Source organism: Alligator sinensis, unplaced genomic scaffold (genome assembly GCF_000455745.1).
Source record: "Alligator sinensis unplaced genomic scaffold, ASM45574v1 scaffold1156_1, whole genome shotgun sequence".
In the NCBI taxonomy this organism is placed as follows: Eukaryota; Metazoa; Chordata; order Crocodylia; family Alligatoridae; genus Alligator; species Alligator sinensis.
Genome location: NW_005842296.1, coordinates 1,363,554 through 1,378,921, shown reverse-complemented (window position 1 = coordinate 1,378,921; position 15,368 = coordinate 1,363,554). Strand labels below are relative to the sequence as shown.

Below are 15,368 nucleotides of genomic sequence, written 5' to 3'. Positions count from 1 at the left end.
CCACCGCCAGGCCAGGCGGGCCCCAGGTTAACCCCAGCCTGGCCCCGCGGCTTCTCCAGCACCAGGTCAACCCGGCTGTAGCCAAGCGGCTCCTGCAGCACCATGTCAACCTGGGCATGTATGCCATGTCAGCCAGCACCATGTCAACCCCTGCAGCTTCATTGGTGTCAAAGGTCACGTAACATCACTTCCTGTTATGATACCACTTCCTGTGACGTCTTTGAATATGGGTGATAAAAAGTTCATTATCTGGCCCCACATTCAAAAAGGTTGGACACCCCTGATATAGTGTTTTTGAATGATCTTTTTTCAGGCCTTCTTTTATATTGGCTTCTCTCAGACCTTTTGCTTCGTTTAATTTGTCCTGGTTTGGCTAAGCATGTTAATTGCTGTCCTTCTTTTGTCTGCTACCCAGCTAGTTGTCACATCTGCAGAGGCTCACCCTGCAGTGACTTAGAAACAGACTTTTGAGGCCTCCTGTTTAAGCCACACTTCTGCAGCTTGGCATAGGTCCCTTGAAAATGGCCAAGGATGGCAACAAATGATTATACCTTTCTGCCTTGCTGTACTCATTTAACAAGAACACACTGTCATTTTAAAAGGATTCTAACTAGCTACCCATAATTCAGTTCTTCTCATCAAAAGATAAAACATCAAGTCAGTGCAGCTGTTTCCTCTAACTGTTATTAGTGCCTTCCAAAAGCAATTATCTGCACCTGGCCTAATCCAAAACCAGTGGCCCTGACCAACAGACTATTCTACTTTCTCATGCTACTGCTTCTTGATTATGTGTTGAGCACTTCAGTCTGTGTTATCCATAAATTAGGCTTATGCCAAGTCCATCATCTTGCTTGTCATCATGGTTGTTTCAGTTAGTGACCATATCTGCAGCGTACACTACATCTGGTTCCCAAATTAGTGGCGCGTCTCAGGGGGAAGATTTTGGCATTACTGAAATGCAGCTGAATGAAGATCTTTGCTTGATACGTAGCAATGGTCCTAAATCAGATAGAAGATGAGGCTGCGTAAGGCATAGGATAGAAAGTAATATAGCAGATGTAGTGTTGTTATATACATTTATTTATTATTTCATCCTGCCTCAAAAGCAGAGAAGAAAGGCAAGAAAGACTGTCACAGAGTGAAGAAGGATTTTATATAGGAAGGTTTTGAAACGAAAGGCGTATTTTGGAAAGAGAAAGAATGTTGGAAAACTGTAGCTAAAGAGATGTTTGTGTGCACCTGTGTATGTACATGCATGCATATACCATATATGAAGTACAAACATAAATATCTATATGTGTAGTATGTACCTACTAATCAGGTACTCAGAGCTGATACTCAGAGTTCACTTTGAAATCCTGAGAACTATAGGCTAAGAACAGACGTCACCCTTGTGGCTACACAAAAAGTTTTATGGTGAAACAAAACGCAAGTGTATAAATGTCTTTGCCACTTGTCATGCCACAAATGCCCAAAATGTTTGTGTGACAATACCTATTAACAGTTTCTCCTGCTTTATTGTGGTGCTTGTCCAATGGTGATAGCACATCACCTGAGTGCACTGTTGAAGCACATCAGTGCATCCTTCATCCCTGGCCCACGGGAACCCTGGGATGAAAAAGTGTCTCCCCTATCCCTATGGTGGGGATATCTAAAAACCATGTGTGCAGCCCATTTTGGCTGCACATACACTTTTTAAAAGTGCCAGCACAACTGACAATCAGCTGATTGTCAGCCTTGGCCTTCGTGCACCAGGACATTTTTAAAAACCACATTGGCAGCCCAGTTGGGTTTCACAGCATACACACGATTTTTTAGACATCTCTGGTACCTGGGGACTGTGGGATTGGGGAGGCATTCCCTACTTTCAGAGTCCCTATGCACTGGACCTTTAAAAACCATGAGCTGCACACACAATTTTCTGACATCCTTGGGATGTCAGGGGATGCACAGGGACCTTGGGATTAGGAGAGACTCCTTGATCTAGGGGTCCCAATGTCAGAGTGTGTGCAGCTGAATTGCACACATGGTTTTTAAGTCATGGTCACTGGGGCTAGGACCAAAAATTACCTGCCTGTGGCGGGTGTGGAGGGGGAAGCTGGAACCGAAGGGATATCCCTGGCAGAGACTTTAAACCTCACAGCTCTGGTTGCACTGCCAAGGTACAGGGCATCAAAGGTTTAAAGTCCCCTGCAGAGAGCCTCTGATCCCCAACACTGGGAGCCTGGCCAGAGCTGCTGGGCATTGGGTTTTGGCAATTAGTTGATTGTTAGTCTTTGTCTGGACAGCCCCAATCTCCAGCCAGACCCAGAGCTGTCCCAAGTTGGGCCAACAATCAACTGATTTTCAGCTTATCACACTGGAGTCCTGTTCTTTAAACCCTTTTTAAAGGGTGACACGTAGACACACCAGTTTTCATGACAGGGTAAGTCATGGCACAACTGGTGGCACAACAACCACAACATCTGTTCAGTCACAGATCCTGTGTCTTGAGCTCATGGATGAGGTCTGCCTTATTTGTGCAACGTACAACATACCTACAGGAAACAGCTGGAATCACTTACACCTAACTATGCTACCGGCTATTGTATATCAGTATTCTCTACTGACTGAGTTAAAGAAGGTATTTGTGTAGGTTTCTGGGCAAAACCTGTGATCTTGCCGTCAAGAGCTATAAATTGAAAAGTCAAGGCATTTTGGCCTCATGCCTCTGCATTTCTTTCTGCCCAGTGGATGGATGGAGGATGCCCCCAGCCTTCCTTAGCCAATGGCATAGTGAGTAGGGCATTTTCCTGGGAAATGGATTGGGGCAGAGTGGGGCCTAGAGCCCAGATCTCCCATGTCTTGTGCTAGTGTCCTGACTGCTAGGCTGCTGGCAAGAGATTGGGCGGATTGTCTTCTTATCAATCCTTTTATTAGTGACTTGGATGCATAAGTGTAAGTTGAAAGTGTGTCACAAAACTACATGCAATAAATATTTTCCAGGGACTCCAGCAGGTAGATTCACACTTAGGAACTTTGGCTATGTCTCTACCTCTGTTGAAGGGCAAGCTGAAGGTTTGTGCTAACCACAATGAGTCACACAGCTATCCATCCCTTCCTATCTGTATTACCTTGCTGCTCTGCACATGCAAAGCATCAGAGAGACAAGAAGTAACCTGATTCCCAGAAGGGCTCTGCTGGATTGGAAAAGGAAACCCAAGCAGAGCCACTCAGGGCATCATTCCCATTCTTCTTTCTCCCCCTGTGTTGGCCCTGATTACAAGCAGGCGATATGAGAAGTGGGTGCTGACAGGCACTCATGGACTTACCGTACTTCTGTCTTGCTTATCTTGGGCGAGTACTGAATATACGGAAAGGAGGGACATGGTGGGGAAAGTTTGGCTTAAGATACGATAATCAAACAGGCTTCTGGGGCAGGCTGGATGGCTGCCAGGAGGAGCAAACTGTGGGGTTGCATGTAGATGGTTGGTGTCCTAGGTCCAGAGAATGAACCTGGAGGCAGGTGTTTGTAGCAGTGTCAGTGTACCTGTAGACACCTGAAAGATCCATAAATGCTGCTTAGACATCCTGGAGTCAGAACAGAATCTGGGCCTGTAGCTGAAATGCCAAGACCAATTAATGGCTGCTATTACAACTTTGCACTTCTATAGAAATCATAGTTTGGAGCCCCTCAAAGCTCTTTTAACTAATCCCGGATGAGCAGGAATACTGGTTTTCTCTGTTTAAAAATCTCAAATTCACTGATTTTTTTTTTAAAAGAAAAAACGCAAATTCTCTGGTTAAGACCCCCCCAATGCACATTTTTTGTGATTAGAATGAAGCACCACTGTATACATAGATATCAGTTGAACACAATGTTTTACTGATATCTTTACAATTTTAAAGCCATCTGGAAGCCTACCAGTGCCTCAGTCACTATAATAAAATAAATTCTAAATACCTATTAATGTTGGCATTTGATTTTGGGGTTTTTAGCATAGGAAATCACAGCTCCCCCTACCCCCTTCACTCACCAGGACATGGGTCCAGTTGCAGCTGTCCCCCCCACTACTGCTTTCTGGAAGCCCTGATATGCTGGTGTCCTGTCCATGCCATTGCCCCTCACTCCTGACCCACAGCTCCCTGGCCTTCCTGGTGCCCTTCACTCCTAACCACAGCCCCCTGGTCCTGCTGGTGCTCCCCATACACAGCCCCCCACCCTCCCCAGCCCCGCCATAGGGGGCCCCCAGCTGCCAGGGCTATGGGGCCAGGGACCCAGTTCTGCAGCCCCATGCCCCCAGAGCAGTGCCCAAACCCTGGCTGTTGTCTGCAGGATGTGGTGGCTGCTGCAGTGACGTGGAGCCCAGCTCCCCTTCGCCCAGGGGCAGCATGGTCAGAGCAGAGCCCATGGTGGGGGTAGGTACAGGCTGCCCACTGCAGGCTCGGGCAGGCTCCCCACTGCTGTGCATGCTCCTGGGCTGGGGCATGGGGGCATTATTCCATTTTTACAGATGAGACAACTGAATCACAGAGAGCTAATGCTAATGGTCCTTTTGGCAAATGTTTCTTATCCAGGGTCTGGTCTAAAGTCCAGGAAAGTCAAAGGAAGCAGTCCTTTTCACTTTAATGTCACACAGAGTCCAACTGCACAACTTTTTGCTTATATGGTTAAGTCTCCTTGACTTTAAGCCAAGTGACTTCAGTGGAACTATTCATTTGAGTAAAAATGTGCAGTATTGGACTCTTAAGTGCTATGCATTTCCAAAGATATTTAAGCAGCTAAATATATAAATAGGTGCCTAGTGGAATCTACAGAAATGCCTGTACAGGTTCAACATCTGTATCCTTTGGTAGTTAAGTGCTTAATTTACTTAAGCACTTCTGTAGATTCTGCTAGGTGTTATATGCAGTGCTATGTGCATCAATAACTTTGTGATATTTACTGCCAGATTTTAAAAAGTCATTGGCTGCTGGACAAAAGAGAAGTAGATCATATTTCAGATTGTCTAGTTCCCTCTTCAACCTCTGGACATCCATACCTTCCTATCAGTAATTTCTGATATAAGCTTCTGCTAATGAGTGCATTGTGCTGAATAGCTGCAATCCAATGCTTTATTATACTTTGACTTCTTGATGATTAATGCATTTTTTACATTAGGAAATGAAAAAGATATTGGAAAACTGCAGCATTTTGACTATAAAAAAGAATTACTGTCTTTTCCCATTCTAATATTCCAAAATAAAATGTCTGCCAACTGGAAATCATCCAGTTGATTTAAAAATGGCCCATGTGCATTTCTAAAAAGGGTCAGAAACATTTTATTTCTTCAGAGGTCTACCTTGCTTCTCAAATTATAGAAGAAATGTAGTTTGGGTTTCTTTTTTCCAGCCATTTGACATAGCTTGACTTCATCACACTCACTAGCTGATCTAGTCCAATATTGTGTCTTCAGCAGTGGATAATACTAACTATTTCTGAAGAAGGTACAAGGTTTGGGGTAACCTGACCATGGGAAAAATGTTTTCCCATTCCTTCTAGTTAGAGCTTGGCTTCTGCTCTGAACCATAAGGGCTTGTAACCTTTCTAAAACTCTTGGCTTAACTGCACAATCTTTTTCACCCACAGAAATAGCCAGACCTTCTATGAGTCCTGCCAAACTCTTGGCTTTAATAGTATACGAGTGCAATACATTCTGGAAGCTAATTTTGCATTCTGGAGGGAGGAGGTACTTTTTGTTGGTTTAAAATGTTATGCTTTTGGTCTAATTGAAAGCCTCCTTGTCCTTAGAGACCTAGGTTATTAAACTGTACTCATCTCTGTAACTTCTGAACATCCACTGCAGTTGAAACTTTACCTTGGAAGAATGTGTCTTCTTCTAAGCATTATCTTTGGCTGGTGAGGAACAGAATGGCCTCACAAAGTATGAATGATTTAAGGATGTCTTTTTAGGTCCAGTTTATTCACATTAGGATGCACCTTCAGCCTGCCTTAGGGTAATAGTGAAACAAGTATTGAGATGGCAAGAAGGAGGCTCACAATCTGGAAGCCTCCAAGAAGTATGAGAGAGAGAGATGTGTAGGATTGCATTAATCCTGTAGGATCCTGATCTGCCAGACTGAAATCCAGACCCGAATTTTCCAAAATGTTTAGATCAGGTCTGTTCACTTAGGTTCATCTCATATTGGTGCATTAATGTAGAAGATCAGAACGTACTTTTGAGATGAAACCCCGGTACAGTTGATTGGACTTTTATCTTGGACTTTAATAGGGCCTGATTTCCTGTTGCATTACATGATGGACCTCCATTGTCTTCATGATGATAAACAGGTGCTGGCTGTTTCCCTGCCCAATACCATGTCTCTGGACTGGAAAGACATACTCCATGTGGCAAAAAAAGAGCTGATTTTTTTTCCTTTTATTCGTAAAGGAAAAATACTGATTCAAAATTGTTTTCTTATAGGCCAGTGAAGGCAGGACTATAAATGTAAAATATACACAAACAGCTGATAATTGGACACTTTTCACTGGCACATTCACAGAGCAGGTCCTCAAGGAATCCATTTCTAAGCACTTGGAGGAGAAGGTGATTAAGAATAGTCAGCATGGATTCACCAAGGGCAAGTCCTGTTTGATCAATCTGATTGCCTTCGGTGGTAAGGTGACTGGCTCTGTGGATGTGGGGAGACCAGTGGATGTGATGTACCTTGATTTTAGCAAGGCTTTTGATACAGTCTCCCACAACATTCTTGCAGGCAAGCTGTGGAAGTATGAGCTGAATGAATGGATTGTAAGGTACATAGAAAAATGGCTGGAGCATCGGGCTCAAATGGCTCAATGTCTAGTTGCAGCTGGTATCAAGTGGAGTACCCCAGGGGTTGGTCCTGGGACTTGCTTTGTTCAATATTGTCATCAGTGACATGGAAGATATGATAGCGTGCACCCTCAGCAAATTTGCAGATGACACCAAGCTGGGGAGAATAGTAGATACACTGCAGGGTAGAGCTAGGATTCAGAGGAACCTAGACAAATTGGAGGATAGGACCAAAAAAATCTCATGGGGTTCAATAAGGATGAGTGCAAAGTCTCACATTTAGGCTGGAACAGTCCCATGCACCAGTACAGGCTGGGCACTAACTGGCTAAGCAGTAGCTCTGCAGAAAAGGACCTGGGGGTCACAGTGGACAATAAGCTGAATATGAGCCAGAAGTGTGTCCCTGTTGCCAAGAAGGCTAATGGCATAATGGGCTGCATTAGTAGGAGCATTGCCATCAGATCAAGAGAACTGATTCTTTCCCTCTATTCTGCACTGGTGAGGCCACATCTGGAGTACTGCGTTCAGTTTGGGGCCCCTACTACAGAAAGGATGTGGACAGACTGGAAAGAGTCCAGCAGAGGGCAACAAAAATGATTAGAGGTCTGGGGAACATGACTTCTGAGGAGACGCTGAGAGAACTGGGCTTATTTAGTTTGGAGAAGAGAAGACTGTGGGGAGATTTAATAGCAGCTCCTTCAACTACCTGAGGGCGGGGGGGGAGGAGGTGGTCCAAAGAGGATGGATCTGGACTGTTCTCAGTGGTGGCAGATGACAGAACAAGGAGCAATGGGCTCAAGTTGTAGCAAGAGAAGTTTGGGTTAGATATTAGGAAAAACTTTCTCATGAGGAGGATAGTAAAGCACTGGAATCGGTTACCCAGAGAGGTGGTGGTCTCTCCCTCCTTCGAGGTTTTTAAAACCCAGCTTGACAAAGCCCTTCCCAGGATGATGTAGTTGGGGCTGGTCCTGCTTTGAGCAGGGGGTTGGACTAGATGAGCTCCTGAGGTCCCTTCCAACACTAATTTTCTATGATTACAGAAATAGACACTATTATTTCAACTCTCTTCTGATCCACAAGCTTATTTTTACAAGAAAATCCTACATAGGAAGTTGCATCAATTCAACATATTTTTTGTGCCTTTTGGGTCAAGAGATATTTTATGCAATTACATTTTTTTTAAAAAGTCTTTTTTATGTTGGTTCAGACCAGAATGAATGTAAAGCAGAGTTAATTGCCCTTAAGGGTAAGTCAAAGGGGCACTGGGGACTCACTATTTCATTTTCTATCTTTTCCGTTTCAGCCTTTATCAGAGGTTACCACTTGACACTTTCTTCAAGTGGATAAACGAGTCTTCTGAAGAGCAAAATGAAGTTCTTCCATTAAAGAACCAGATTCTGCCTCTGGAAGCACATGTACCTCTTTCCATTGACTGCAGTAGGAGCAATCAGCATGGCTCTGAGGGTAGAATTTAGCACTTAAGTATATGCAAGCTCCCTTCCCACCAATGAGGCAGAGAAATCTTGACTCTCTATAGGAGGCAAGTTCTGTTTAAGTACGTTTTTACCCGAGAGTCACTTCCTTTCATCCTCTTGTGACCGCCCATCAGAGCATCATATTGGATAACAGGAAATGAGTGAATGATTGTGCTTTATTTTTCTGACTGAAAACCTATCCATGCCACCCTAGAACAATTCATTTAATGTTTGTTGAATTTTTCTTTGAGACTCCTTAAGCATTTCCAATGGGAATATGTCAAGGACTTCAGTGTCAGAAAGGGAACTCCTATACAATGCACTTTAGCACTGGCAAATCTGTTTACTCTTCAGAAACATCTTGTTCCCGCACCTGCTAGAAAATGCATATTCTACCAATTTCCACATCGTTATAGGGACCTGTCTCATTGTTCAATGTCTAAATCTGATGCAAACCTTCACAAAGGTACATGACCGTAGTAACTTCGGACCAAAACTTTCGGTTCTTACTCATTCCATAATGTAAGTTGAACGCCCAAAGAAGTGCAAAATTTAGCCCTCTGCAGATGACTTTACTCCTTGCAGCAGCAGAAATAAAATGATGAAAGTAAAGATCCTGAGTCACATTCAGAGATTAGGCTTTGTAGTCTAGAACAGTGCTTCCCAAACTTTTCCTCAGCATGACTTCATTTATGACCTCATTTCCTTGCCTGGCCCCTCACTCCCAACTCACAGCCCTCCACCCCACAGCTGCGCCTCACTCCCAACCCACAGTCCCCTGGCTCTGCTGGTGTCCCTCACTCCCCATCTGCAGCCCCCAACTCTCCACAGTGGTGACGCGTAGGGGGTGCACGGGGGGTGCACGGGGGGTGATGCGTAGGGGGTGCAAGCATATGCACCCCCTGAGAGTGCTGGTGCACCCCCTGACAGGCCGCACTCCCCACTTAGGTGACGGGCAGTGGGGGCAGGCGGGAGTGCCAGTGCCTACCCTGCAAGCATCGGATGTAGCACCGTGGCCACTTCCGGGAGTGCCACAGCTGCTTCCTGGTCGGCGCAATCGGCTATGGGGGAGCCCCCCTCCTCCCCCAGTCGCTGACTGGTCACTGCGGGGGGGCACGTGGCCCCTCTAACTAAGGTGGCACCAGTCGCCCGTGCTGTGCCATGACAACATCGCTGATGTTGCGACCCCATTTGGGGTTACAACCCACAGTTTGGGAACCGCTCATCTAGAATGAGCCCTACATTGAAGTTCTCTGCTTTTTATTCCAATTTAGGCTCCTGCTGCACTTCTCTAGACTTTTTTACTTGTCTCTTCTGAATTTTGTCTGTTTAGTAGTGAATCTTTTACATAGAAAAAGACGTTTGGATAGTTTAACTTCAGCTGGTCCTTGACTTCTTTTGCTCTTCTAACAAACAGATGGATTGGTCACATGGAAGTTAAACTAGGCACCCTGTTTTTTTAACATATTTTCTTTCTTACGCCTTCTTCTAGCTCACTCTTTGGATTTAGTGTACACTAGTTTATATTGGCCTCTAAGTGAGTGGTAATTAGTTAGTGAGAGGAGACTTCAGTATAAGGGAATCAAAGTTGTCTTCAGAAGAATCCATCACTACCAATTTGTATCCCTCTAGCTATATTTCACACACACATCCAAACTGTGCCCTTTACCTTGCTTTCCTCTTCCATGTTCAGTTTTTCCATTTGTAATGCTTATCTGTTTAAAATAATTATAGTTAAGAACAAGCTTAAAACCTTCAGTAAAACAGTAGAAAATGTGGCCTGGTTAATTGCATCGTTTATATTATTCCTCTGAAAATATCAAAGTGCAGAAATAGATGCTGCATTGTCGTATGTGTTTCTTTCCATCTTTCATGTGTGACTGATGCCCAAGGTCCTATTTGGCCCCTGACTAGGAAAAACTTCTTGAGTTCAATGTGGTACCCATTCAGCAAAGCACTTGCACATGTGCTTCACTGTAAGCACGCAAGTAGCTTTACTGCTTTCAAGCACTTTCCACATGTTTAAGTAGTTAGTCGGGTCAGGATGTGAACATTACATGCAAGTATGGAGGAAATAGGAGAGCTAGATCCAGTCTTGCAGGAGTGTTACATTGTAGTGGTCCAGTTGTCTTCCCTGGGTTACGTGTGATCTACACTAATTAATAGGAAAGGAAAAACAGGTAAAAGCCCTGTAGAAATGGGCTCTAGAAGGAGCTTCATGTACCTGAGAAGAACCAGTAGTGTAACCTATTACAAACAGACTTGGACTTGATGATCTATTGAGGTCCCTTCCAACCCTAACATCTATGAATCTATGAAACAGGCCCAAAGGAAACCAGTATCTCTCTGTTCTTTCTTCCTTTTCCATCATTCCTATTAGAGAAGGATTGCCCAGTCCTCTCTTACCCTTCTTAATATGTTTTTCGTGAAGGAAACCTTTTATATGCATGGTTAAGTTCCCCCGTTTCCAACTGTATGTTGAGCATATGTAATTTTGATTTCCTCTTTAGGTATGCTGATATAATAAACCCCACTCATGTACTCCCCTTCTCTGGATATCTGCACGTTACTCTTATTGTTGTTTGTAGTAAGCCCGGGGGTGGGGTCAGCCTGCCTAGCCTGGGGCTGTTCTGACCCAGCTCAACCTGCTGCAAAGGAGCTGTCTGGGGCATGAGGGTGCTTCAGTGCAGGACTAGCTGGCTGGCAGCCCCTGCACTGATGCACCCTTGTACCCCAGTCAGCTAGGTCAACATCTACATGTGCATTGCTGCGCACAAAAAAAAATCTGCAGCAGGATAATACATGTATTTAAATTACACTTGCATTTGCTGTAGAGTGTATTAGTTTCCTGCAGCCTAGTAGGGCTGCATGTGTAGACACCAAGATGTTTACTGCAGAGCTAATGGGGCAACTTGGCAGTAAATATTTCATGCAGACATGCCCAAAGACTGAGTATATCACAGATGCATGCGTTTTTGTAAGCAGCAGCTTGCTTCATCAGAGATTGGAAGGAAGTTAGTCTTGAAGGAGTCATGGGAGTGCTGATTCGAGCTCCAGCTTTGGTTCATTTCCATCATGACCTTGGGCAATACAGAAGTCAGTTAGCTTCTCTGTGCCCGTTTCAATAGCTGTAATATGTAGAGGAAGATATTTATCTGCTTCAGAGAAGAGCACTGAAGCTAATTTAAGCTTTTTAGACTTCATGTTGATGGATAGCATTATAAAAGTGCATAGTATTATTATTAGAACACTTCCCCAAGACTCCTTGGTTTTTGCTATTAATCTAAAGATGTCTCCAGTGCTTTCTCAAAATGGGCAGGATTAGATTCTTCAACTTTGAATTCATGCCCAAGGTTGCTTCCAGATTCCACATCAATCTGCTATTGTTGCAGTGTCGTTTGGCCAACCACCAGGATAGGCCAACCATCTTTTTTGTTTTATTAATCATGTTTGAGCCTGTTTGCTTAATTAATAAGGCCAGCTTCTTTTTCCTTCACTATTTCTTCATTAAGATAACCTATAGAAACCTTAGGATCTCTCACCTCCAACCTGGCTCTGCGAGTAGATCAATCATTGCCTGTTTTACAAAAGAATATTTGGCTGAAATCCCTCCATTGTTGGAGCAGAATCCGTGATGGGCGCTATAAGACTACTGTAACCATGGATGAGAAAGGAAATGCACATGAAAGAGTGATTTGAACTTCACTGCGTATGTTATCTGGTCATTTATTTGAATCGACATCAGCGTGGATACTCCTTCCAGAAGGGTGGCCCTCTACAACTCCTGCCTGTATCATCAGCTTAATTTTTCAAGGTGTTTTTCAAATGTTATACTTCAACAGAGATGTAAGGACATTTAAAGTTACTAAGCAGTAAGTGGAGTTTCAGGGTTTGTTAGTCCTTCCACAGGTCTACTCCCACCTTTCCTAACATGATGGCTCTTCCTGCACGGTATGCAGGACAGGAATCCGACGCAGCTTCCTTAGGGACCAGGAAGGAAAGCTTCCCAGAGCAGTTCATGTTCCCTAATGGTGGGATCAGGACCAATAAATTCATGTGTACCTGGCCAGATTTGGCCATCCCTGAAAGAAAATAAAACTACTTTATGCAGCATCTAGAATTAGAAAGCTTCAAATGTGAAATCTCTCCCGCTTCTCTACTGTATCACTCCATGCTCTCGTAAAAAAGAAATCTAAGCCCCAGTCAGTTGCTGGGGTTTTTTTTTCTCTCTTGGCTTAATCATGGGGTGTGAAATTGAATTGAGAAGTCTCTGAATTATATTAACTCACCCCCTGGGCACTGCCACAGGAACAGTTTATTTCATCTTGAAGGAGCCTTTGGTTTCCAGATGAGTGGAGCTAAGCAGCAGGAATGTGCGTCATTTTGTGAGGTAAACAGGGATGTGAGCTGGTTAAAATCAGAAAAGGCGACGCAGCAGAATCTTGTGCCCCTGACATTTGTCGGCCTCTCCTGAAACGCGAATGCGGATTTCATTAAGCTCTTGGTCAGATAGCATCTCGGCCCCATTTGTTGTACGGCTGTGTTGGAAGCTGATCGCAAGTGTATGCTGGAGCTCTGCCAGCGTGAAGAGGCAGCATTGCCTCGTCCTCAGCACGCAGATTGTAGGGTTCCTCCCAAATCATCCCCGAGGGAGCTGGGCCTGGTAAGTGGCTTGGGGGTCTGCTGCTTCAGCTGCAGGATGAGGTCCCTGGTAGGGACTGGGACTGGGTGGTCAGGGACCGTCGCTTGACATGAGTGAAGTCTGGTGCTGTGTTGTCAGGGAGCTGCGGGTCTGCAGATACCAGGAGTCAGAACTGGAGTTGGGCCAACGCTGGAGTCGGCATATGCCAGGACTCAGAACGGGAATCGGGAGCTGAAGTCAGAGTCCAGATATGCTGGCATCCGGAGCCAGGTCAGACTTTCTGAGAGTCAGAGCCACAATTGGGAACCAAAAGCAGAGATTCGATAGGTGAAGAAACGAAGTGCATAAAGATCAGGAGCTTTGATCTGGCCTCATTGCAGTCATTTCTTCCAGCTCAGAACTTCTGACCTGCTTTTTCATCTCAAGCTTTTACAATATGTTGAATACCAAACACCTTTTGACATCTCCCCTGCCACCACACACCTGCATTACATGGCTTTGTTGCTCCCTAAGCCATTTATGTTATCAGTAGCCAATTGCCCATCAGGAATGATGGAAGGGGGGCGGGGGGGCAGCACCCTGTGCCACTGCCGCCTCCAGGGAGCAGGGTGGGGGGTGAGACCACAGCACTGGCCTCCCCCCCACTCAATGCCCTCCATCCCCGCCATCAGGGCAGCACACCGCCGCTGCCTTCTGTCTGAAACGCTCTTGGAGCACTCTGATTGGTTGTTTCTGTTAGCATTGTGACTGGCTGCCGAGACAACCAGTCAGAGTGCAAATAAAGCATTACGAACAGACAGACAGACCAAGGCCTTTATTATATCAGAATGAAAATAACCATTCTGCCTCATGTATGCACAGGCACACATATCAGATGAGATTTTTGCAGGAGCCTTTTTACTTCTGTGACCATACACTGATATTTAAACAGCAAAACTCATAATGTAATATGCAGAGCCATGTGTCAAAATGATGCTGGCATGTAACAACCAGAGACCAAGGATCATCTACCCTGCTGCAAGTTTGTACACAGAGAGCATGCGAGGGTACTTAGCAGCACTTCTGTCCCAGAAAATATGGATCCAAACTGACTTCTTGTATGGCTAGTGCATGTTTGCTTAGGGTTGGAGCTGTGAAAAGAGAAAAGTGCGGTCAGTGGACCATGAGTATGCATGGCTAGTGATCAAAGTCTTTCTTAAAGGAGAAGACTACAAGGTGAAGTAGCTGTTTAGCATTCAGCATCCACACATACAGGACAGTGGGAGGACTCCGTTCCATATTGTAATTCTGATTGTAAATGCCCTTAAAGAAGGATTTACACATTGGTCTACTCTGGTTTCACGTTAAGAGACTGTCACTTCACAATTTTGGGTTTTCATCCTAAGCGAATAGGGATTGGGGCATCCTATTGAATAACGCAACCTCAGGGTCAGGGTTGCCAACAAGGCTTCAGTAAAAAGTTTGCAGATTGTCAATAAAAAACAATGTATTAGGGTGGCAACCCTGCTTGACTGCACCAGTGGTTTTACACCATGCTGCCTCCACCCCAGGAGTTCCCTACTCACCCTCACACCCTGATACCACTTACTGCACTCTGCATCATGCTGCCCATCCCTCCTCCCCAGCTGGCCCTACTGTTCATGTCTTGACGTGGACCCCCACCCAATGCCTCACCCCACCTCCCAGCTCTGCAGCTCTGTCCCAGCTGTATCACCCCTTCTCCATCGTATCTGGGGCCATGTGGCCCTACCTACCTGTGAGGCCAGCAGTATGACAGTCAAGTGATGGGACACAGCAGTAGCAGCACATGGCTTGGGGGAAGTGGTCTATGGAGGCTTCTGTGGGCCATGAAGCCTGGAGCGAGAGGTCCCAGCAAAGTGCTAAGCCAGGGGCGGGCAATTATTTCATGTGGAGGGCCGCTTGATGAGTTTTGGCGAGCTGTCGAAGGCCAAATGGGTAGCCCTGCCCCTTCAGCCGCCCCACCCCCTGGTTGCCATCTTGGGACTGGAAGTCCCGCCCCCTGACCACTGCCACCGGAAGTCCCTCCCCTTGCACCCATCACTGGTGCCAGCATGACCTGGTCCTGACCCATCCCAGCCTCACCACCTCCCCGCCACCCCGCACAGCAGAAGTCAGCCCAGGCCCAGGTCCCCTCACCAGCACAGCACCCTTCAGTGCTGTAGGACCCCTCCTGTCCTGAGCCACAGGGGGCTCAGCCACACCTTTCCCTCCCAGTGGGGCCCGGCCAGCCCATCCCTCACCATCCCCTCCCCTATCAAGCAGTGGCTTCCCCAGGTGCTGCTGCACTTTCTCCCTACCTGTGCCAGCTGGTCCCAAAAGGAGGAGGCTCCACCGCCGCTTCTGCTGGCCAGTGCTGACCCAGCCGGGCTCGCCCCGTCCCCAGCAGCACGTGGGAAGCTGCCTTTCCTGGCTGGGGCATACCCCGCCCCGGTCCGC

The 15,368-nt window shown here is 45.8% G+C and overlaps 1 protein-coding gene and 1 long non-coding RNA gene across 6 annotated transcripts in view; one reads left to right on the top strand and one right to left on the bottom strand.

Annotated features, from left to right (window-relative positions):
* The window catches only part of RCAN2 (regulator of calcineurin 2), a 182,649-nt gene that overhangs the window by 123,200 nt on the left and 44,081 nt on the right, over positions 1 to 15,368 (top strand). The window lies entirely within an intron of this gene.
* The window catches only part of LOC112551025, a 1,840-nt gene continuing 408 nt past the window's right edge, over positions 13,937 to 15,368 (bottom strand). The window contains exons 2-3 of the long non-coding RNA XR_003095134.1: positions 14,666 to 14,791; positions 13,937 to 14,041 (exon numbers count right to left, since the gene is read on the bottom strand). This is a non-coding gene — a long non-coding RNA (uncharacterized LOC112551025). The remainder of the gene's footprint in view (positions 14,042 to 14,665; positions 14,792 to 15,368) is intronic.